This window comes from Arachis ipaensis, chromosome B3 (assembly GCF_059453495.1).
Source record: "Arachis ipaensis isolate K30076 ecotype BB chromosome B3, ASM5945349v1, whole genome shotgun sequence".
In the NCBI taxonomy this organism is placed as follows: Eukaryota; Viridiplantae; Streptophyta; class Magnoliopsida; order Fabales; family Fabaceae; genus Arachis; species Arachis ipaensis.
Genome location: NC_142438.1, coordinates 41,045,570 through 41,069,539, shown reverse-complemented (window position 1 = coordinate 41,069,539; position 23,970 = coordinate 41,045,570). Strand labels below are relative to the sequence as shown.

The following is a 23,970-nucleotide window of genomic DNA, read 5'->3' as shown; positions in this document are numbered from 1 at the left end:
AAGTTAAAAGTATGCTTATGGAGTTATTAGACTAAGAATTAAGCTAATAACTAAAAATATTAGTCAAAAATAATAAATTTTGTTGGTGGTATTAGTTATCTAAACTTTTTCTTTCACATATAATACCATAATTTCCTAGACAATAGTCCTTGGCCTAAAGAATTTGAATTCTCTAAATTTTAAATTTTTATTTGAGAAGATAAAGTGTGATTTCTCATTCTTAAATAATTTTTTTTCATATTTTTTTTATTCTACTTATAAAATAAATAATAAAAACTCATATTTTATTCTCTAAAATAAAAATTCAAAATTGAAAGAATCCAAATCCTAATTAGATGTGGCATATTTGAACAAGATGAAATCCATCCAAAGTCCAAACTATGTTGTGTAACAAATAATGGGTTTTAGCTACGTATTTCATATTTTGAATACGTAATCTAATCTTATTGATTAGTCGTAGATTCAAATCTAATCTTATTGTTTACTTTATGGGCAATGTTATAGGTAAAGAAATGCGTTGGCGATTATAGCTGATGGACACGTGTTCGTGTTGGCGCTACACGCGCTGACCGAATATGACGCTTTGCAGTGATTGCAGACAGTGCTCCACCTAATAATATTTAATGGTGAATTTTAGCCTACGCCCATTCGAAAAAGGGCTTGTGGGACGCCTCGTACGGACACAATCCGACGTCGGTGTACTGGTGTATCATGGAATTACGTTGGAGCCATGAAAGTTTGGAAATGGATCATCTCTAGTTTTTTTAACACTTGATAAGATATAGTGTGATTTTTCACTTTTAATGCTATAAGTAAGACCAGAAATAAATAAGAGAAAAAATAATGAATGGTTAGATTAAGCACTGGATATTAACCAGTTTTTTTTCACTGGAGAGAATTCAAAAAAAAAATTTATGACATTTTGAAAAGTGACCCATAGTTGTAATAAATTATTGGGCTTACCCTGCAGAAATTGCGGCCCAAAATGTGGAACTAAGCTCAATTTGAATGTTTACTGTTTGGAGGGGCCAATTCATGGTTAACAAGAGTGTTTGTTAAACCCTTTTTATTGTCGACCAAAACCCATGATAGAGGAAAAATTGGTGAAAATTTAAAAAAAAAAATGATTAAAGGTTTGTAAGATAATAGTCCGTTAGATAGAAAAATAATAGACTTCCCCTTCCCTTTCTCTGACAGAAACTTTCCTGTTCCTTTTCCCTTCCCCCACAACAATAGGTATTTGTAGTGGGGTTTGAATTAGTTTTGAATCAAAACTCTTGCTGTATAATTTAAATTGAATGAATGTTTTCAAATAATATCCAATTTCAAGTGGTTTGAATTGGATTGGATTTACAGTTTTATAAATTAAAAAATTAAATATATCTAATAAGTTTTAACATTAAATTTAGATAACTAACAATAGTATAATAAGTCTCAACAATATCTTAAAAAAATTGACGGTAACATAACAATAAAAATAAAATTATAGGTTAGTTAAAATAAATAAATAAATCTCATTTTAAACATTAATATTAAATAATAATACATGAATAATATAAAAAAATATATAACAAAATTGAATATATTATAAGTAAAATTGTAAATATAATAATAAAATAATAATATTATAGCACATTATACTGTTTGGATTGGATTAGATTGATTTTAAAAAGTACATTCGAAATCCGATCCGATCCGATCCGAGGTGCTGCTTGTCCGAGTTCCTTCTGAGGAGGTTGGGGATGGTACCTGCAAAAGACTTCGATGTTTAAGTTAGCAAGGGCTTTAGGCAGGTTTTTAGTAGATAGAACGTGAATTATATCTGGGAGTTCCAGTATATTTATAGTAGAGCTGCTAACCACCTTTGTTAGAGTAGTTCTATCTTTTCTTATAGATAACTATTCCTTTTATCTTGGGAGTTTGTTAAGATCTCCCTTCTAGACGTAGCGGAGAAATATTCGGAGGCAGTTACTCGTTTAGATCAAGTAGAGCTGGACCTCTTTGTTGATGTCCGACCTCCTTGAGAGGTCGGGATTATCGTGAAGGGCCTACACCATTAATGGTCCTTTTTGTCTTATTGGGCCTGGCTTTTATTTATTGGGTCAGGGTATGAACAGTGCCCCTACTTGAGTCCGGATCCTTTTATGGGTCGGGGTCAAGCATTTTGCGGCTTCTGTTGTGGACGTCGGGTTCTAGCACTTCGGTTTACCCGACGTGTTTAAAATTTTGAACATTGATGGTGCTTTAATGATGCGCGAACATTGCACGGCAGTTGTTCTTTGGAATCCACGCACATTTAAAGAGGAGTAAAGGGGCCGTTTTTAGTTCACTGTCTCTTATAAGGGGACTTTTCGGCTCTCCTTCTCCTTTTTGTTGTTTCTGAAAAGACTGCTTTACTTTCTTCTTCACAAAAGAACTCCTCTATGTTACTTCAAGATTTCTCTATCTTGATCTTTAAAGATTTTTTTACTTTCGCCGCCATGGAGGAGATCATTCGTATTTTGCTATTTTTAGACGTGTTCTCCCCCTTTTTTCACGATCTTCTTCAAGGTTGGTTTTCGTTTTCTCTTTCCTTCAAACTCTCCTTTTTGATTGTCCGAGACTTGCTTTTTATTGAGTTTGATTTTACTGTCCTTGCACTTTCCTTTGGAAAAATCTGTTTTAATTTCTTTATGAGTTTGATGTGGAACGTTTTAGGAAGTAAAAAACGTTTGTCACCAAAAGATTTTTTGAAAGACTCTCTTCTTTCTTAAAAGAATCTTCATTTGTATTTTCATGTATTACCGTAGCTATTACCCTTTGTGTTTATGCACTGTATTGCCCCTAATGGTGCCGTTTTGATATGACGATGTTGTATAAGAGAGGCTCTATTTGGTTGTGCTGTAGGGATATTTTTGAAAAGACTAGCTTTCTTTTTGATTTTGATATTCTGCTCAACTTATATTGGATGAGTTCTGACCTCTTTTAGTAATGGTATGCTTTACTTTTGCTTTTGTAGGTATAGCATTTATGTCACGCCGTGTTATCTTGAATATGTCGACTAAGGTCCCTTCTGCTCTTCGGGTTTAGGTAGATAGTAATGTTCTTAGTTGTGTCCCCATGACCGATAAAGAGTATTGTGATGAGTTTCATAGGCACCATAGTATATGTGAAAATATGGAGGATGGGAGAAGCTATGTTTTAGAACCGTCCGACCCAGAGAGAGTGTGTTTTTCCCCTTTAGAGGAATCTGAACAACCTTTCTTTTACGCCTATGATTGTTTCTTCACCAAGCTAGGTGTCCGACTTCCATTTACAAAATTTGAGATGGAGGTGTTACGGTTTTCTAACCTTGCCCCTTCTTAGTTACACTCGAACTCTTGGGCTTTTATGAAAATGTATCAGCTCTTGTGTCGGGAGTTGGATGTCCGACCCACTTTAAATGTCTTTTTCTATATCTTTGTTGCAACAAAACCCTATAGTTCCATAAAGAAGTTGGAGTGGATATCCTTCCAAGCTGTACAAGGTCAGAAGGTTTTTTCTATCTTCGACGATTCTTTTCATGATTTCAAAAATTACTTTTTTAAGGTCTGGGGTGCTGAGGGTGTCCTTTCTTTTTGCCCGAAAACCAAGAACCTCCTTTTTCCCTATACTGGCAAGATACCCTTATAATCGTTAGGTGTGATCTAGACAAGTTATACGACCTAGAGAGGGGTGTTGTAAATTTTTTTTAGGTACATGGGGCCAAGCCCCCAATTTGGATACAAAAAGATATTTGGGAGATCCCAGCCTTCTGAAGTCCGATCTCAGTAGTTCTCTCTTCCTTTACTTGTTGAATTCTATTATTTGTAAGTGTTGTTTCTGAGTGCGTTTGTTTTGTTTTGCAAAAAGTATGGCTCCGAAATTAGCTATGAAATTTCATCGGAACACCAAGAAGACAGTCGTTGATAAGAATCTCCAGCAGCAAAAAGAGGTTGGGGCCGAATCTTCTGTCCAATCTTCCCCTAGGAAGTCGGGATCGGGTCTGTCTGATCAGAAGGACGTCATTCCTACTCCCCTCTCCAGGCTTATCCCTTCTAAGCCTTCCCCTCTGTCTCTTTCTTCCACTGAACCTCCCTTTAAGAAACAAAAGGTGGATGACGATGAGAGAATTTACTCAAAGAGCTTCGATACCCTGGCTTGGGGGGGGGGGGAATGTCCTCCCTTACCACCACCTAAGCACGGATGATGTGACTTTTCAAAACCACCTCCAACACTTGGCACGTGGTGGGCTTCGTACGGTTGGAGTGTGTACTACTCTAGCCAGGGAGTTGAGGAACTCTTCCATTCAAGCGACGGCCAGTGCTTTGGTGTCGGCCCGTGCTGATGTGGAAAGACTGAATGAGCTAAAGAAGGACTTGCAACGGGAGTGAGAGGCCTTGAGGTCCGACCTTGAGAGAGCTCAAGAAAGAGCGAGCAAGTCGGAGGCCGCTGCCGCTCTGGCCGAGGAGAAGGCGAAGAAGTTCCAAGAGAGCTATACTCATGTATTTGGGGAGATATTGACACTGGAGGAGGAGTTGGAAAAAATGAAAGAGCAGCTTGCTGGGTCTCAAGTTAAGGTCTTGGCTTCCGACCTTGACCTTTCCCTCTTCAGCGTGGACAACATAGTAGTAGATGGCAAGATAGTTCCGACACTTGAGGACGATGATGAGGAGGAGCCTCCAGTGAATCCAAAGACCTCGGGGCCTCAGGTCGGGCAGACCTCCACCTCGGGAGCCAAACCTGAAGCTACTACTGTGGAGACCTCTCCCACGGCCTCTGTTGTCGTGTCGGCCGAGCCAGTCTTTGTGCTTTGTCCTTCTCCTGAAAAAGATGATGTTACTTGCGAGAACCTCAAGCCTCTTTAGGCCTTTTATATTTTGTTTCATATAACTGGTATGGCCTGACTTGTGGGTCTTATGACTTTAAGCCTCTTTAGGCCTTTTATATTTTGTTTCATATAACTGGTATGGCCCGACTTGTGGGTCTTATGACTTAGCTTTCTTGTAATAGCTCGTAGTTTTTGAACACTTTACTTTCTGTTTAGTTGTTTTTCACAACTTTTTGTGAAATGATGTTCAAAACTCTTTACTTTATACTGCAAAGTGCTTTTACGTCCTTTTGGAACGAAGTCGTGTTTTTGTAGAAGGTTTCTGTTTGCTTTTGACCTTTTGAGTCTTTAGCCAATTTTGTGGTTTTCTTAGTTTCCTTACATAGATCCAACTTCGAGTAGTCATACTTTGTTAAGTTACTTTTACAACTTTGATAAGGATTAATTATAAGAATTATGTTGGGCATTAAGGGTTTAATGCATTCAAAGTAATAAAATCCTAATGGGAGGGGACAAAAAAAGAATGACATCAAGAAGATGAATTTATTGGCCTAAAGAGACACAGCGGAAACATAAAAGATAGATAAAGGAAAAACAAAGGATAGATAAGGTTTTCCTACTAGACCTCTAAGATACCTGTTCTTAGCAACCTAGGTCACCGGAAAGGATTCCCTACTAGACCTTCAAAGAACCTGTCCTTGACAACCTAGATCAGAGGTATGAAAATTGAATCACTCAATCTTCTCCATACAACAAGCGAAGCAAATCACTCACCTCACTCCTCACACAATAAAAACGTGCTTAAAAGCAACTGAAAATTTATTCATCAAAAGTTATGTAAATTGTCTCACCAGAAGGTCTTTAAATAGACCCCAAACAAACTAGCTAAAAGATAAGATAAGATAACTAATTTAAATCAGATTTGATCTTATTGGATTAGATCAAATTTGATTTAAATTTTAAAATCCTAAAGATATGATAACTAATTTAAATCAGATTTGATCTTATTAGATTAGATCAGATTTGATTTAAATTTAAAATCCCTAAAAATACTACTAAGCAAATCAGGAGTAGTTCAAATCTTTCAACAAACTCTAACAACAAAACAAACTAACATAAATGCCTAAAAATTCGAAAATTAATAATAAATTATGCCTCTCATTGAATTTAAAAAGCTTTATTGGGCTTCTTGTTGTCTTGCCTTAGCCCAACGGGCCTTATGAATTGTTGCCCTTTCAGCACCATTGTTTTTGAGACGGACTCTTGGTCTTCTAGATGTCCAAGACTGGCATGACACAATTCGTCTAGAATTCAGATCCTTGAATATGACAAGATTATCGTTCTGTCCCTTAGCTCTAAGATGACGAAAATGCCCTCCTGACCACGTATCATTCTCTCCCTCTTCAAAAAGATTCGTCCTCGAATCTTGCATGAGATGCTCTTCGTCCCTCCAAGGAATCCAAACCCAATCTCCAGGTTTAAATACCATAGTTTGATGACTCTTCTCTACCCACTAAATTGTGACTATGTCCTTCATGTGTGCCAGTTCAATCTTTCCAACCATACGTTCACTATCTTGTCCAAAGTGTGCAATTTGTCTTCCTTTCTTTTCATCCATATTAATGCTTCCATAATTGATCAGTAAATCTACAAAGCCTGGAAAAGTTGATATAAAAACACTAGAAATTTCATGGTTAGATGTATGAGAAACTAAGGATTCCGTGAAATTCAATGATACTAATGCACTTTTGTCTAAGCTAGAACTTTCTAGATTTCTCTCACAAGTGTGTTTATTGCTTTCAGTTTCTTTGTCACTCATTGACTCCTCTCTCTCACTATTCTCATATTTTCTCTCGAAACTCTCACTTTCAATTAAACATTGATCCTTTTCACTCAAACACTCACCTTCTTTCTCTGTTTCTTTTCTCTCTGGATGTTTAAATTTCTCACATCCCAAGAACCCAGTTGAGAAAGTCTGCACTTTTGAGTCTTCCAAGGACACATCACCCTCTACAGTATACTCAACAAATTCTTCCATCTCTGGCTTTGAAGAAGAGTGAAAGATAGGCGTAGAAGAAATCCTCTTGTTATGGCGATCTATCATTTGTTGCACCTGCTCCCAGCCAATGGCCAATTTGACCAAATCCTCCATGGTTGCGTAACGGTACGTTGGATTGTATCTGCAAGTGCTTCACGTAATCCAAACAAAAATCATTCCATAAGAACCTCAGGACTCATTTTAATATTAGCTTTGCCCATTAAATATAAAAATTCCGTGTGGTACTCCATTACTGATTGTGAACCTTGTTGCAACTTACAAAATTTTCCAAAAAATTTATTGTGGTATGATGATGGCACAACTCGATTCCTCATGTGGTATGATGATGGCACAAACTGACTCCTCATGATTTTCTTCATCTTCTCCCAGCTGCAAATTGGGCTCTTTCCGTACCGTCTTCTAGATCTTCCTAATTCAGTCCACCATATACGGGCAGCATCGGAAAAATTGGCTTGTACCAGTTGAACCTTCTTTTCCTCTGAAAGGATGCAATTTGTAAAAATTGATTCTACCTTCCTTTTCCATCTGAAATACGCTTCAGGATCATTCCTCCCTTTGAATGCAGGGATTTGCAACTGAGAACCCTTTTTCGCATATGAGCTTCCTTCATCATCACTATCTAATACGCAAACATTTTTTTTTTGCGACTCTTTTTTTTGGGAACTCTAAGGTGAATTAAAGAAAAAAAAACTAAGAGATTAAACAAGACCCATGGAACGTGTAGATAAATAAGAATTTACCTACGACCTGTAACTGATACCAGATGATAAGGATTTATTAAAAAAGATAAATAAAGATTTTTCCTACTAGACCTCTAAGATACCTGTTCTTAGCAACCTAGGTCACCGGAAAGGATTCCCTACTAGATCTTCAAAGAACCTGTCCTTGACAACCTAGATCAGAGGTATGAAAATTGAATCACTCAATCTTCTCCATGCAACAAGCGAAGCAAATCACTCACCTCACTCCTTACACAATAAAAATGTGCTTAAAAGCAACTGAAAATTTATTCATCAAAAGTTATGTAAATTGTCTCACCAGAAGGTCTTTAAATAGACCCCAAACAAACTAGCTAAAAGATAAGATAAGATAAGATAACTAATTTAAATTAGATTTGATCTTATTGGATTAGATCAAATTTGATTTAAATTTTAAAATCCTAAAGATATGATAACTAATTTAAATCAGATTTGATCTTATTAGATTAGATCAGAATTGATTTAAATTTAAAATCCCTAAAAATACTACTAAGCAAATCAGGAGTAATTCAAATCTTTCAACAAACTCTAACAACAAAACAAACTAACATAAATGCCTAAAAATTTGAAAATTAATAATAAATTATGCCTCTCATTGAATTTGAAAAGCCTTATTGGGCTTCTTGTTGTCTTGCCTTAGCCCAATGGACCTTATGAATTGTTGCCTTTTCAGCACCACTGTTTTTTAGACGGACTCTTGGTCTTCTAGATGTTCAAGACTGGCATGACACAATTCGTCTAGAATTCAGATCCTTGAATATGACAAGATTATCGTTCCGTCCCTTAGCTCTAAGATGACAAAAATGCCCTCTTGATCACGTATCAAACTTGTTTTTTATCCGTCCTTCTTGAGGTCTCTTTGTACAAGTTGTTTGCATAACTTCCTACATTAACTTGTACCTCGTCGCTTCATCTTGCCGACCACTTTAGGTCGGGTAATGATTTTTACGGTTTGTCGAGCTTAAATTAATACGTTTAAGATATGACACTTTTTTAAAGAAATGGTTTAGGAATCTTTATTGATATTTCAGAAATTCCTTTACAAAGCATACTAGGAATTTGGTTATCTCTAGCCCTCGTATTGGTGCTTCGTTAAAACACCCTTAAAATCAGAAAAAAGAGTGCACCCATTAAACGAGGTTGACTACTTAAACGGAGTCTTTCTTTAGATTACAAGCGTGTCAAGACCTCGACAGCTACCGCCCTTGGAGGTCGGACACCTTGTAGTAACCTTTGCCTAAGACCTCTACTATCTTGTAAGGTCCTTTCCAATTTGCAGCCATCTTTCTTTCTCCTGACTTTTGTACTCCGATGTAATTCCGCATCAGGATGAGGTCGTTGGTAGTGAAGTTCCTCTTGATCACCTTCTGGTTATATCTTAGAGCCATCCTTTGTTTCAGAGCTTCCTCCCTAATCCAAGCTCTTTCTAGGACTTCAAAGAGGAGGTCGAGCTCTTCCTTTTATGCCTGGGTGTTAACTCTTTCATTATAAAATATGACTCTAGGTCTTCATCTATTTCTATGGGCATCATTGCTTCCATTCCATAAGCAAGCCGGAAGGGTGATTCTCCTATTGTGGAATGTGGAGTGGTCTGATATGCCCATAAGACTTGAGAAAGCTCGTCCGTCCAAGCTCCTTTCGCATCTTGCAATCGGCGCTTTAACCTGGTCAATATGACTTTGTTGGCAGCTTCAGCCTATCCATTGGCCTAGAGGTGCTCCACGGATGTGAACTGGTGTGTAATAACTCAAAAAAAAATTGTGGGCCACTCTTCTTTTTCTTTTTCCCTAACCCTAATCACAAACAAACACTAGCCGTCACCCTCCCCAAACCCCCCTTCCTCACTCAACACACACACAAATCACATGAACAAAGAAGAGAAGAATGGAGGGAGAGCTGCGCTGCGAGGGAGAAGAGAGAACCGCCGCTGCGTGTCCTGCCGCTGCCCTCCCCACTGAGCCGTCGAACCCGCCACACCTTGCTGCCAGTTGCCGTTGTCATCAACAACAATTGAGGAGAGAGAAAGAGGCAAACGCGAGGAGAGAGAGGAAAGTCGTTGTGTTGTTGTTGTTGTGATGGAGGGCTGGCTGTCGGGGGAGTTGCTGCGTCGAGCTCACCGCCACCGAAGGCCCGCCGCTGTCCGTGGAGAGTCTCGCCATCTGGGTCGCTGCCAGAGGAAGAGAGCTTGCACAAGGGGTTGCTGGAGTGGCTCGCCGCTTCCGCAAGCGCCACTGCACCTCTGGCCACCGGGAGGTCACATTGAGGTCACCGTTCTTCTGCCGCCGCCGCTGCCGGGGTTTCTGGTCAATGGGTATGGCACTGTTGTTGCCGGAACCACCACCGGTGCTGTTGCTACTTATTTCCCTTAAGTTCGAGTTGTTGTGGTTACTGAGAAAGTGGTTTGAAGCTGAGGTTGCGGCTGCCACAGTTTCGGATTGAGAGGAAAGGTCCTGTCGACGCGTTTGGATTATAGTTTCAACAATCGAGAACTATCGCCAGCTCCATCTTGTCGCTACTCCGGTCCAAATTCTACGCTCATTCATTCCATTCCACTGCAATCCTCCTTACCTTGAATTTGGCACTCTGGGTTTGGTATCTTCGGTCCCTTGGGACTACGTTGTGAGTAGACTTTACATTTATAATTGTTTGATTGTGCATCTATAATTATTTTGACCTATAACTAGTATGATATTTGAACTATACTCACTATATTTGCCTTGAATGGTTTTAAATTGATTAGTATAATTGATTAGTATAATAAATTAATATCTAAATAAACTCTTGGCAAGGTATGAAAATTCGGAAGTCCTATCCTAGTTATCCTTATCGATGGTGATGAGAATTTAGTTTTAATCCCACTTAGTTAACCTTTTCTAAAGCAAAGAAAAGTCAAGTGGACTGATGAGCGGATAATTTATACGCTTTTTGGCATTGTTTTTAGTATATTTTAGTTAGTTTTTATTATGTTTTTATTAGTTTTTAAATAAAAATCACATTTCTGGACTTTACTATGAGTTTGTGTGTTTTTCTGTGATTTCAGGTATTTTCTGGCTGAAATTGAGGGACCTGAGCAAAATCTGATTCAAAGGCTGAAAAAGGACTGCAGATGCTATTGGATTCTGATCTCCTTGCACTCGAAGTAGATTTTCTGGAGCTAAAAAAGCCCAATTGGTGCGCTCTCAATTGCGTTGGAAAGTAGACATCCTGGGCTTTTTAGAAATATATAATAGTCCATACTTTGCCTAAGATTTGATGGCCCAAACCGGCGTTCCAAGTCAGCTTAAGAATTCTGGCGTCAAAACGCCAGAACTGGCACAAAAGCTGGAGTTAAACGCCCAAACTGGCACAAAAGCTGGCGTTTAACTCCAAGAAAAGTCTCTACACATGGAAGCTTCAATGCTCAGCCCAAGCACACACCAAGTGGGCCCAGAAGAAGATTTCTGCATTAATTACTTATTTCTGTAAACCTTAGGCTACTAGTTCTCTATAAATAGGACCTTTTACTATTGTATTTTCATCTTTGATAAGTCTTATGCTATCTTAGACACTTTTGGAGGCTGGCCTCACGGCCATGCCTAGACCTTGTTCTTATGTATTTTAACGGTGGAGTTTCTACACACCATAGATTAAGGTGTGGAGCTCTGCTGTTCTTCATGAATTAATGCAAAGTACTGTTGTTTTTCTATTCAACTCAAGTCTATTTCTTCTCCAAGATATTCATTCGCACCCAAGAACATGATGAATGTGATGATTATGTGACACTCATCACCATTCTCACCTATGAACGCGTGCCTGACAACCACTTCCGTTCTACATACAAACAAGCTTGAATGTGTATCTCTTGGGTTTCTAATCTAAGATTAGAACCTTCGTGGTATAGGCTAGAATTATTGGCGGCCATTCCTGAGATCCGGAACATCTAAACCTCGTCTGTGGTATTCTGAGTAGGATCTGGGAAGGGATGACTGTGACGAGCTTCAAACTCACGAGTGTTGGGCATGTGACAGACGCAAAAGGATCAATGGATCATATTCCAACATGATCGAGAATCGACAGATGATTAGCCGTGCGGTGACAGCGTGCGTAGAACATTTTCACTGAGAGGACGGAAAGTAGCCATTGACAACGGTGATGCCCAACATAAAGCTTGCCATGGAAAGGAGTATGAATGATTGGAAGAAGGCAATAGGAAATCAGAGGTTCAGGAGGAACAAAGCATCTTCATACGCTTATCTGAAATTCCTACCAATGAATTACATAAGTATCTCTATCTCTATCTTTATTTTATGTTTTATTTATCTTTAATTATCAATCCTCTATAACCATTTAAATCTGCCTGACTGAGATTTACAAGATGACCATAGCTTGCTTCAAGCCGACAGTCTCCGTGGGATCTACCCTTACTCACGTAAGGTATTACTTGGACGACCCAGTACACTTGCTGGTTAGTTGTGCGGAATTGTGACAAAGTGTGATTCACGTTTGAGAGCTCCAAGTCTTTGGCACCATTGTTGATGATCACAATTTCGTGCACCAAGTTTTTGGCGCCGTTGCCGGGGATTGTTCGAGTTTGGACAACTAACGGTTCATCTTGTTGCTTAGATTAGGTACTTTTCTTTTTATTTTTCAGAATTTTTAAGAATGAATTCTAGAGTTTCAAGGTGATGTTCCTATCATCACAAAAGCTGATTGATTCTCATCAATTTAGCTGCTGAATATAATGTCCTGCTGAAGCTTGGCTAGCCATGTCTAATCTTTTTAGACTGAAGCTTTAGACTAACATTGCATGATTCCTGGAATTCTTATTAAAAGTTTTGAATCTCTTTATTCTCTTTTCCATATGATTTTCGAAAAATCACAAAAAAATTTATAAAATCATAAAAATAAAAAATATTTTATGTATCTTAGTGTCAATTTTTAAGTTTGGTGTCTTGCATGCATTGTTTATTTGATCTTAGTTGCATTTTTTATTGTTTCTCATCATTAAAAATTCAAAAATATGTTCAAAATTGTGTCTTTTCAAGTCAATAATACAGAGAATTGAAGATTCAGAATATTCAGTAGAGGAATTAAACAGAAAAAGCTGGGCGTTCAAAACGCCCAGTGAAAAAGGAAAACTGGCGTTTAAACGCCAGCCAGGGTACCTGGCTGGGCGTTTAATGCCCAAAAAGGTAGTATTTTGGGCGTTAAACGCCAGAATGGATACCATTATGGGCATTTAACGCCAGGAGGACACTAGAGGGAAGATTTTGTTTTTAATTCAAATTTTTTTCAAATCTTCATAATTTTTCAAAATCAAATCTTTTTTAAATCATATCTTTTCAATCATATATCTTCAAAATCAATTTCTTTTCATTTTTTTATTTATTATTATTTTCGAAAATCCTTGCTACAATTAATGATTTACTTCAAAATTTTCAAGTTGTTACTTGCCTATTAAGAAAGGATCAAATTTTAAATTTTAGAATCATATCTTTTAATTTATTGTTAGTCAAGTAATCAACTTTAATTTTAAAACTTTTTTTTTAATTTGATTTTCAATCATATCTTCTTAATCATATCTTTTCAATCACATCTTTTTCAAAATTAATTTTCAATCATATCTTTTTAATTTCTAATTTCAAAATCTTTTTCAAAATTACTTAATTTCTTTTCCAATCTTAATTTTCGAAAATATCAATCAAATTTTAAAATTTCTTTTTATTATTTTAAAAAACTTTTACATTAATTTCGAAAATTCTTCCCCTCTTCTCACATCCTTCTATTTAAGGGACTAACACTCCTCCTCAAGGTGCAATTTGAACGCTATCCTTCTTGATAACTTCGAATTCTCTTTTATCTACCTTCTCCTTCTAGTCTTCTTTTCCTCTGACACTTCAAGGAATCTCTATACTGTAACATAGAGGATTCCATACTTTCTTATTCTCTTCTCTTTCATATGAGTAGGAGCAAGGACAAAAGCATTCTTGTTGAGGCTGATCCTGAACCTGAAAGGACCTTGAAGCGAAAGCTAAGAGAAGCTAAAGTACAACTCTCTGTAGAGGACCTAACAGAGCTTTTCAAACAAGAAGAAGCCATGGCAGCCGAAAACAACAACAATGCCAACAATGCAAGGAAGGTGCTTGGTGACTTTACTGCACCTACTCCCGACTTCTATGGGAGAAGCATCTCAATCCCTGCCATTAGAGCAAATAACTTTGAGCTTAAGCCTCAATTAGTTTCTCTAATGCAACAGAATTGCAAGTTTCATGGACTTCCATTGGAAGATCCTCATCAGTTCTTAGCTGAATTCTTGCAAATCTGTGACACTGTCAAGACCAATGGGCTTGATCCTGAGGTCTACAAACTTATGCTCTTCCCTTTTGCTATAAAAGACAGAGCTAGGACATGGTTGGACTCACAACCTAAAGAAAGCCTGAACTCTTGGGAAAAGCTAGTTAATGCCTTCTTGGCAAAGTTCTTTCCACCTCAAAAATTGAGTAAGCTTAGAGTGGAAGTCCAAACCTTCAGGTAGAAGGAAGGTGAATCCCTCTATGAAGCTTGGGAAAGATACAAGCAATTGATCAGAAGGTGTCCTTCTGACATGCTTTCAGAATGGAGCATCATAGGTATCTTCTATGATGGTCTGTCTGAACTGTCCAAGATGTCATTGGACAGCTCTGCTGGAGGATCTCTTCATCTGAAGAAGACGCCTGCAGAAGCTCAGGAACTCATTAAAATGGTTGCAAATAACCAATTCATGTACACCTCTGAAAGGAATCCTGTGAATAATGGGACAAATCGGAAGAAAGGAGTTCTTGAAATTGATACTCTGAATGTCATACTAGCTCAGAATAAAATATTGACTCAACAAGTCAATATGATTTCTCAGAGTCTGTCTGGAATGTAAGCAGCAACAGGCAGTACCAAAGAAGCTTCATCTAAAAAAGAAGTTTATGATCCTGAGAACCCAGCAATGGAAGAGGTGAATTACATGGGAGAACCCTATGGAAACACCTATAATCCTTCATGGAAAAATCATCCAAATCTCTCATGGAAGGATCAACAGAGACCTCAACAAGGTTTCAACAACAGTAATGGTGGAAGAAACAGGTTTAGCAATAGCAAGCCTTTTCCATCATCTTCTCAGCAACAGACAGAGGATTCTAAACAGAGCCGCTCTGACTTAGCAACTATAGTCTCTGATCTAATTAAAACCACTCAAAGTTTCATGACTGAAACAAGGTCCTCCATTAGAAATTTGGAGGCACAAGTAGGTCAGCTGAGCAAGAAAGTTACTAAACTCCCTCTGGTGCACGAATTGTGAATCACACTTTTCACAACGCGTACCACTAACCAGCAAGTGCACTGGGTCGTCCAAGTAATACCTTACGTGAGTAAGGGTCGAATCCCACGGAGATTGTTGGTTTGAAGCAATCTATGGTTATCTTGTAATTCTTAGTCAGGAGGTCAAGTATATTTATCAGTTGAATTGCGAATAAACAAGAGAGAATGGATTAAAGGTTACTTGTTGTGCAGTAATGGAGGATATGTTGGGGTTTTGGAGATGCTTTGTGTTCTGAATCTCTGCTTTTCTCTGTCTTCTGATTCATGCATGCACGTCCTCCTATGGCAAGCTGTGTGTTGGTGGATCACCGTTGTCAATGGCTACCATCCATCCTTCCAGTGAAAATGGTCCAGGTGCGCTGTCACCGCACGGCTAATCATCTGTAGGTTTTTAATCGTACCGGAATAGGATTTACTATCCTTTTGCATCTGTCACTACGCCCAGCACTCACGAGTTTGAAGCACGTCACAGTCATTCAATCCCAGAGTCCTACTCGGAATACCACAGACAAGGTTTAGACTTTCCAGACTCTCATGAATGCCGCCATCAATCTAGCTTATACCACGAAGATTCTGATTAAGAGATCTAAGAGATACTCATTCAGTCTAAAGTAGAACGGAAGTGGTTGTCAGGCACGCGTTCATAGGGAATGATGATGATTGTCACGTTCATCACATTCAGGTTGAAGTGCGAATGAATATCTTAGATAGGAACACGCATGTTGAATAGAAAACAGAATTACTTGCATTAATTCATCGAGACACAGCAGAGCTCCTCACCCCCAACAATGGGGTTTAGAGACTCATGCCATCAAAGAGTACAAAGTTTTGATCTAAATGTCATGAGATACAAAATAAGTCTCTAAAAGTTGTTTAAATACTAAATTAGTAGCCTAGGTTTACAAAAAGTGAGTAGACTATGACAGATGGTGCAGAGATCCACTTCTGGGGCCCACTTGGTGTGTGTTGGGGCTGAGACTTAAGCAATTCACGTGCATAAGGCCATTTTGGGCATTCAACGCCAGGTTTGGATCCATTTCTGGCGTTGAACTCCAACTTTTAATCCTTTTCTGGCGCTGGACGCCAGATTTGGGCAGAGAACTGGTGTTGAACGCCAGTTTACGTCATCTATCCTTGAGCAAAGTATGAACTATTATATATTTCTGGAAAGCCCTGGATGTCTACTTTCCAACGCAATTAGAAGCACGCTATTTCGAGTTCTGTAGCTCCAGAAAATCCACTTTGAGTGCAGGGAGGTCAGAATCCAACAGCATCAGCAGTCCTTTTTCAGCCTGAATCAGATTTTTGCTCAGCTCCCTCAATTTCAGCCAGAAAAATACCTGAAATTACAGAAAAACACACAACTCATAGTAAAGTCCAGAAATATGAATTTTTCATAAAAACTAATGGAAATAAACTAAAAACTAACTAGAATATACTAAAAACTATATGAAATTAACCCCAAAAAGCGTATAAAATATCCGCTCATCACAACACCAAACTTAAACTGTTGCTTGTCCTCAAGCAACTAGACAAATAAAATAGAAGACTAATAGGTTGAGAAGCAATAATATCTCAGAGTTTTTGAGTGAAGCTCAGATTCTAATTAGATGAGCCGGACTAGTAGCTTTTTGCTTCCGAACAGTTTTGGCATCTCACTTTATCCATTAAAGCTCAGAGTGATTGGCATCTATAGGAACTTAGAATTCAGATAGTGTTATTGATTCTCCTATTTCAGTATGATAATTCTTGAACACAGCTACTTTATGAGTCTTGGCCGTGGCCCTAAGCACTTTATTTTCCAGTATTACCACCGGATACATAAATGCCACAGACACATAATTGGGTGAACCTTTTCAGATTGTGGCTCAGCTTTGCTAAAGCCCCCAATTAGAGGTGTCCAGAGTTCTTAAGCACACTCTTCTTTTTGCTTTGGACCTTGACTTTAACCGCTCAGTCTCAAGTTCTCACTTGACACCTTCACGCCACAAGCACATGGTTAGGGACAACTTGATTTAGCCGCTTAGGCCAGGATTTCATTTCTTTAGACCCTCCTATCCACTGATGCTCAAAGTCTTGGGATCCTTTTTATTTGCCCCTTTCCTTTTGGTTTTAAGGGTTATTGGCTTTTTCTGCTTGCTCTCTTCTCTCTTTTTTTTTTGCAAGCTTTGTTCTTTGCTGCTTTTTCTTGCTTCAAGAATCATTTTTATGATTTTTCAGATTATCAATAACCTGTCTCATGTTCATCATTCTTTCAAGAGCCAACATATTTAACAGTCTTAAACAACAAATTCAAAAGACATATGCACTGTTCAAGCATTCATTCAGAAGACAGAAAGCATTGCCACCACATGTTACTAATTAGAATTTTTCTTATTAAAAACTCGAAATTTTATTGCCTCTTATTCAAAAGATCTACTATTTTATTCATGTTTGCTGATGATGAGAAAAATAAACTATGACTTAATTGGAGATAAAATCAAAATAGATATTAATTACTACTATATGACTCCTAAGGTGAACTTCTATAACGACACTATCACAGAGTTAAAGCAGAAATTAGAATTTAACAACCTTTGTTCTGGGAAATGGGTGTTCCTCTGATCCGTGGGGTGCTTGATTCTTCAAGAGAAAACTTCTGGCGCTTCAATTCCCTTAAGTCACGCCCTTGCTCCTCTTGTTCTTTAAACATATAGGTCAGCATTTGACTGTGTTCCTTCTGTTCTTTTATTATTTGCTCCATAGCCTCCCGGATCTTGGTGACAGACGTCTCAAGATACTCCCAGTATTCAGATTGAGGGATTTCTGGGAGAAATTCCTGTGTTTTCTTCTTGGTGGGATCCTCCTGCGCTTGTTGTTTTTCCATTGATTCTTTGGTGATTGGTTTCTCAACTGAGATGTACTCAGTTATTCCCATTCTTACTCCGGCGTCCTTGCAGAGCAGAGAAATAACGCTTGGATAAGCCAACCTGGCCTCTTTAAAATTTTTGTTAGCAATTTTGTAGAATTCAGCTGAGATCAGCTGATGAACCTCCACTTCCTTTCCCATCATGATGCAATGGATCATCACTGCTCTTTTAACTGTGACTTCAGAATGGTTGCTAGAGGGCAACAGAGAATGCCCAATGAAGTCCAGCCATCCTCTGGCGACTGGTTTGAGATCCTCTCTCTTAAGTTGATTTGGGACACCCTTTGTTTTGGTGGTCCACCTGGCTCCAGGGATACATATGTCCTCTAGAATCTTATCCAGGCCCTTGTCTGTTCTCATCATTCTCCTGTTGAAGGAGTCTGGATCATCTTTCAGCTGGGGTAGCTTTAAGATCTCTCTGATCTTATCAGGGATGGTATGAACAATCTTTCCTCTGACCATGGTCCGATATTCATAGAAAGCAGTTCCAGATAGTTTTTGCTTGTCAGTCTGCCACATATTAGCATAGAACTCCTGGACCATATTCCTTCCCACTTTCGTTTCAGGATTAGCTAGGACTTCCCAGTTCCTGATTCGAATTTGCTCCTGGATCTCCGGATATTCATCTTCTTTCAGATCGAATTTAACTTTCGGGATCACTGATCTCAGACCCATTATTTTGTTATAATGGTCCGAATGTTCTTTAGATAAGAACTTCCCTTGATTCCAAAGTGGTTTTGGAACGCTCTCTTTCTTGCCTCTTGGAGTGGGTTGTTTTCTTTTGGGAGCCATGATCTTAGTGATCGCAGATAAACACACCAAACTTAGAGGTTTGCTTGTCCTCAAGCAAAAGAAAAGAAAGGAGAGGGATAGAAGGAGAGCTAGGTGCAATTGTTGATGGGAGGGGAGGGAGGCCGAACTCAAATTTATAGGGAGGGAGGGTGGGTTTTCGAAAAAAGGAGATAAAGATATGATAAAAAGATTTATTTGGAAAAGATAAGATAGAAGATATGATAAGAGAAGATATAGTTTAAAATTGAGAGGATATGAAAGATTTTTGAAAAAGATAGATTTAGTTTTTGAAAAAGATAAAGTGGAGGTTTTGAAAAAGATATTGATGAGTTGAAAAGATAGATTTGTAAAAAAAGTTTTGAAAAGAGTTGGATTGAATTTGCAATGAGGCCTAGTGCTTTATGGATTAAAATACATTTGATATTTTTAAGGTAGGGTTTTTAGAAATTAGGGATTTTTAAAAATCAGGGTTCTTAACATGTTTATGTAAGAAATCATGTATTGAAGTATGAAAATCAAGATTTAGAATGAAAAAATTTGAATAAAAATGAGTTTTGTCTCCTCCCTGCCATCCTGGCGTTTGAACGCCCAAACACTGCCTGTTTTGGGTGATCAACGTCCAAATGCTGCTCTCCTGAGCGTTCAACGCCCAGCTGCTGCCATTACTGGCGTTCAACGCCCAGTGGGTGCCCATTTCTGGCGTTGAACGCCCAGATTGCTACCATTACTGGCGTTTTCTTGCCAGTGAGCTCTTTTTCTCTGTTTTGTGCGCCGAGTCCTTCTGTAACTCTGTGGACTTATACAAATGATTCCTCACCTTAGTGTCAGTGAACTTTATATAAACAAATAAAAATAAAAATAAAAATAGGGAAAAATGCTTAGAGGATTGTTGCCCCATGGCTGGGTTGCCTCCCAGCAAGCGCTTCTTTATTGTCTTTAGCTGGACCTTGCTGAGCTTTTAATCTAGCTTCAACCTTGAGCATTCTTGCTCAATGTTGCCTTCAAGATAGTGCTTGATTCTCTGTCCATTGACAATGAACTTCTTATTAGAATCAATATCTTGAAGCTCCACATAACCATATGGTGATACACTTGTAATCACGTATGGTCCCCTCCACCGGGATTTCAGTTTCCCGGGGAATAGCCTGAGTCTAGAGTTAAACAACAGAACCTTCTGTCCTGGTTCAAAGATTCTAGATGACAGCTTTCTGCCATGCCACTTTTTTTATTTCTCTTTATAAAGCTTGGCATTTTCGAAAGCTGTGAATCTGAATTCCTCTAGCTCATTTAGCTGGAGCAATCGTTTTTCTCCTGCTAATTTGGCATCAAAGTTTAGGAATCTGGTTGCCCAGTAGGCCTTATGTTCCAGTTCCACGGGCAGGTGACATGCCTTACCATACACGAGTTGGTATGGAGAGGTCCCTATAGGGGTCTTGAATGCTGTTCTGTAAGCCCACAGAGCATCATCCAAGCTCCGTGCCCAATCCTTTCTACGGGTATTTACTGTCCGTTCCAGGATTCTCTTTAATTCTCTGTTAGAGACTTCAGCTTGCCCATTAGTTTGTTGATGATATGGAGTAGCCACCTTGTGGCGAATCCCATACCGAACCATGGCAGAGTAAAGCTGTTTATTGCAGAGTGGGTGCCCCCATCTGATTAGTACTCTAGGGACCCCGAACCTGCTAAAGATATGTTTCTGGAGGAACTTTAGCACTGTTTTAGTATCATTGGTGGGTGTGGCAATGGCCTCAACCCATTTTGATACATAATCAACTGCCACCAGAATATAAGTGTTTGAGTATGATGGTGGGAAAGGTCCCATGAAGTCAATTTCCCATACGTCAAACAACTCAATCTCCAAGATTCCTTGTTGAGGCATGGCGTAACCATGAGGCAGATTGCCAGCTCTTTGGCAACTGTCACAGTTACGTACAAACTCTCGGGAATCTTTATAGAGTGTGGACCAATAGAAGCCATATTGGAGGACCTTGGTGGCTGTTTGCTCACCTCCGAAATGGCCTCCATATTGTGATCCATGGCAGTGCCATAGGATCCTCTGTGCTTCTTCTCTAGGCACACACCTACGGATTATTCCGTCTGCACATCTCTTAAAGAGATAGGGTTCATCCCACAAGTAGTACTTTGCATCAGTAATTAATTTCTTCTTTTGTATCCTGTTGTACTCCTTGGGTATGAACCTTGCAGCTTTATAGTTTGCAATATCGGCAAACCATAGTGTTTCCTGAATGGCAAATAAATGCTCATCCGGGAAAGTCTCAGAGATCTCAAGAGAGGGGAGGGGCGTCCCTTCTACTGGCTCTATCCGGGACAGATGATCAGCTACTTGGTTCTCTGTCCCTTTTCTGTCTTTTATTTCTATATCAAACTCTTACAGAAGCAACACCCATCTGATGAGCCTGGGTTTTGAATCCTGCTTTGTGAGTAGATATTTAAGAGCAGCATGATCAGTATACACAATCACTTTTGATCCTACTAAGTATGATCTGAACTTGTCAATGGCGTAAACCACTGCAAGTAATTCTTTTTCTGTGGTTGTGTAATTTTTCTGGGCATCATTTAGAACGCGAATAGCATAATAAATGACATGCAGAAGCTTGTCATGCCTCTGTCCCAATACTGCACCAATGGCGTGATCACTGGCATCACACATTAGCTCAAATGGTAACGTCCAGTCTGGTGCAGAAATGACTGGTGCTGTGACCAGCTTAGCTTTCAGCGTTTCAAACGCCTGCAGGCACTTTGTGTCAAACACAAATGGCGTGTCAGCAGCTAGCAGATTGCTTAGAGGTTTTGCAATTTTTGAAAAATCCTTTATAAACCTCCTATAGAATCTTGCATGCCCCAGAAAGCTTCTTATTGCCTTAACATTGGCAGGTGGTGGTAATTTTTCAATTACCTCTATTTTTGCTTGATCTACCTCTATTCCCTTGTTTGAGATTTTATGCCCAAGGACAATCCCCTCAGTCACCATGAAGTGACATTTTTCCCAGTTTAAAACTAGGTTAGTCTCTTGGCATCTTTTCAGAACAAGTTTCAGGTGATCAAGACAGGAGCTGAATGAGTCTCCATATACTGAGAAGTCATCCATGAAGACTTCCAGAAATTTTTCCACCATATCAGAGAAAATAGAGAGCATGCATCTCTGGAAGGTTGCAGGCGCATTACATAGCCCAAATGGCATCCTTCTATAAGCAAACACTCCAGATGGACATGTGAATGCTGTTTTCTCTTGATCCTGGGGATCTACTACAATCTGGTTATAGCCTGAGTAGCCATCCAAAAAGCAGTAATAATCATGACCTGCTAGTCTTTCTAGCATCTGGTCTATGAATGGTAAAGGAAAATGATCCTTTCTGGTGGCTGTATTGAGCCTTCTGTAGTCAATACACATGCGCCACCCTGTAACTGTTCTTGTAGGAACCAGTTCATTTTTTTCATTATGAATCACTGTCATGCCTCCCTTTTTTGGGACGACTTGGACAGGGCTCACCCAGGGGCTATCAGAAATAGGATAAATAATCCCAGCCTCTAGTAATTTGGTGACCTCTTTCTGCACCACTTCTTTCATGGCTGGATTTAGCCGCCTCTGTGGTTGAACCACTGGTTTGGCATTATCCTCCAATAAGATTTTGTGCATGCATCTAGCTGGGCTTATGCCCTTAAGGTCACCTATGGACCACTCAAGAGCTGTCTTGTGTGTCCTTAGCACTTGAATAAGTGCCTCCTCTTCCTGTGAATTTAAAGCAGAGCTTATGATCACTGGAAAAGTGTCACCTTCTCCCAGAAATGCATATTTCAAAGATGGTGGTAATGGCTTGAGCTCGGGTTTAGGAGGTTTTTCCTCTTCCAGAAGAAATTTCAGAGGCTCTTTCATGTCCTCTAAATCCTCTAAATCAGGCTAAACATCTTTAAAGATGTTTTCCAACTCTGATTCAAGACTTTCAGCCATGTTGATCTCTTCTACCAAAAAATCAATAAGATCAACTTTCATACAGTCTTTTGATGTGTCTGGATGCTGCATGGCTTTGACAGCGTTCAACTTGAATTCATCATCATTGACTCTCAGGGTTATTTCTCCCTGTTGGACGTCAATGAGGGATCGTCCAGTTGCTAGGAAGGGTCTTCCTAGAATGAGAGTAGCACTCTTGTGCTCCTCCATTTTCAACACAACAAAGTCAGTGGAAAAGGCGAATGGCCCAACTCTGACAATCATGTCTTCAATCACGCCTGATGGGTATTTAGTGGAGCCATCAGCAAGTTGGAGACATATCCTGGTTGGTTTAACTTCTTCAGTTAAGCCAAGCTTTCTGATAGTGGATGCAGGTATTAGGTTGATGCTTGCCCCAAGATCGCATAAAGTTGTCTTGGTGCATTGACCTTCTAATATGCATGGTATCAGAAAACTCCCAGGATCTTTGAGCTTCTCAGGAAAGCTTTTCAGAATGACTGCACTGCATTCTTCAGTGAGGAGAACTCTTTCTGTTTCTCTCCAATCCTTTTTATGACTCAAGATCTCTTTCATGAACTTGGCATAAGAAGGTATTTGCTCAAGTGCTTCTGCAAATAGAATCTTTATTTCAAGAGTCCTGAGGTAATCTGCAAAGCGAGCAAATTGCTTATCCTGCTCCTCTTTCCAGAGTTTTTGAGGATAAGGTATCTTGGCTTTATATTCTTCAACCTTAGTTGCTGTAGGTTTATTGCCTATAGAAGTGGTTGAAGAAGCCTTTTTAGAGGGGTTGTCATCAGCACGTGTGTGTGTCTGATCCCTCACTGGCAATTGAGTGCCAGAGTTAGAAGCTGGAGTGACGTGAGATGCCAACTCATTGTCTGTTTCTGGCGTCTGAACGCCAGAACTGTGCCCATTTTGGGCGTTCAGCGCCAGGTCTTCCCCATTTTAGGCGTTCAACGCCAGATTCTTGCCTATTTCTGGCGTTGAACGCCAGTCCTGCCTTGTTTTTGGCGTTGAACGCCAGTCCTGAGCATGGTCTGGGCGTTCAGCGCCAGCCTTCCACCAAATTTCTGGCGTTTTAGTTCCAGAATTACTTTTCCCTGGGCTCTTACTATCCTCAGGTGAATTTTGGGTGATTTGCTCATTTCTTAGCTTTTTGCTGCTTTGAGGTGGGGTATTTAATATTTTCCCACTTCTTAGTTGAACTGCTTGGCATTCTTCTGTTATTTGCCTTGACAGCTGCTGCTTTGTTTGCTTAAACTGTTCGTCCATATGTATATTTGCCATTCTTGTCTCTTGCAGCCTATCTTTAAATTCGGCTAGCTGCCT

The 23,970-nt window shown here is 39.2% G+C and overlaps 1 pseudogene; it reads left to right on the top strand.

Moving 5' to 3' along the window:
- The first annotated feature begins 9,529 nt into the window (after positions 1–9,529).
- On the top strand, positions 9,530–10,084 carry LOC148570397 (uncharacterized; annotated as a pseudogene).
- Positions 10,085–23,970: the final 13,886 nt, after the last annotated feature.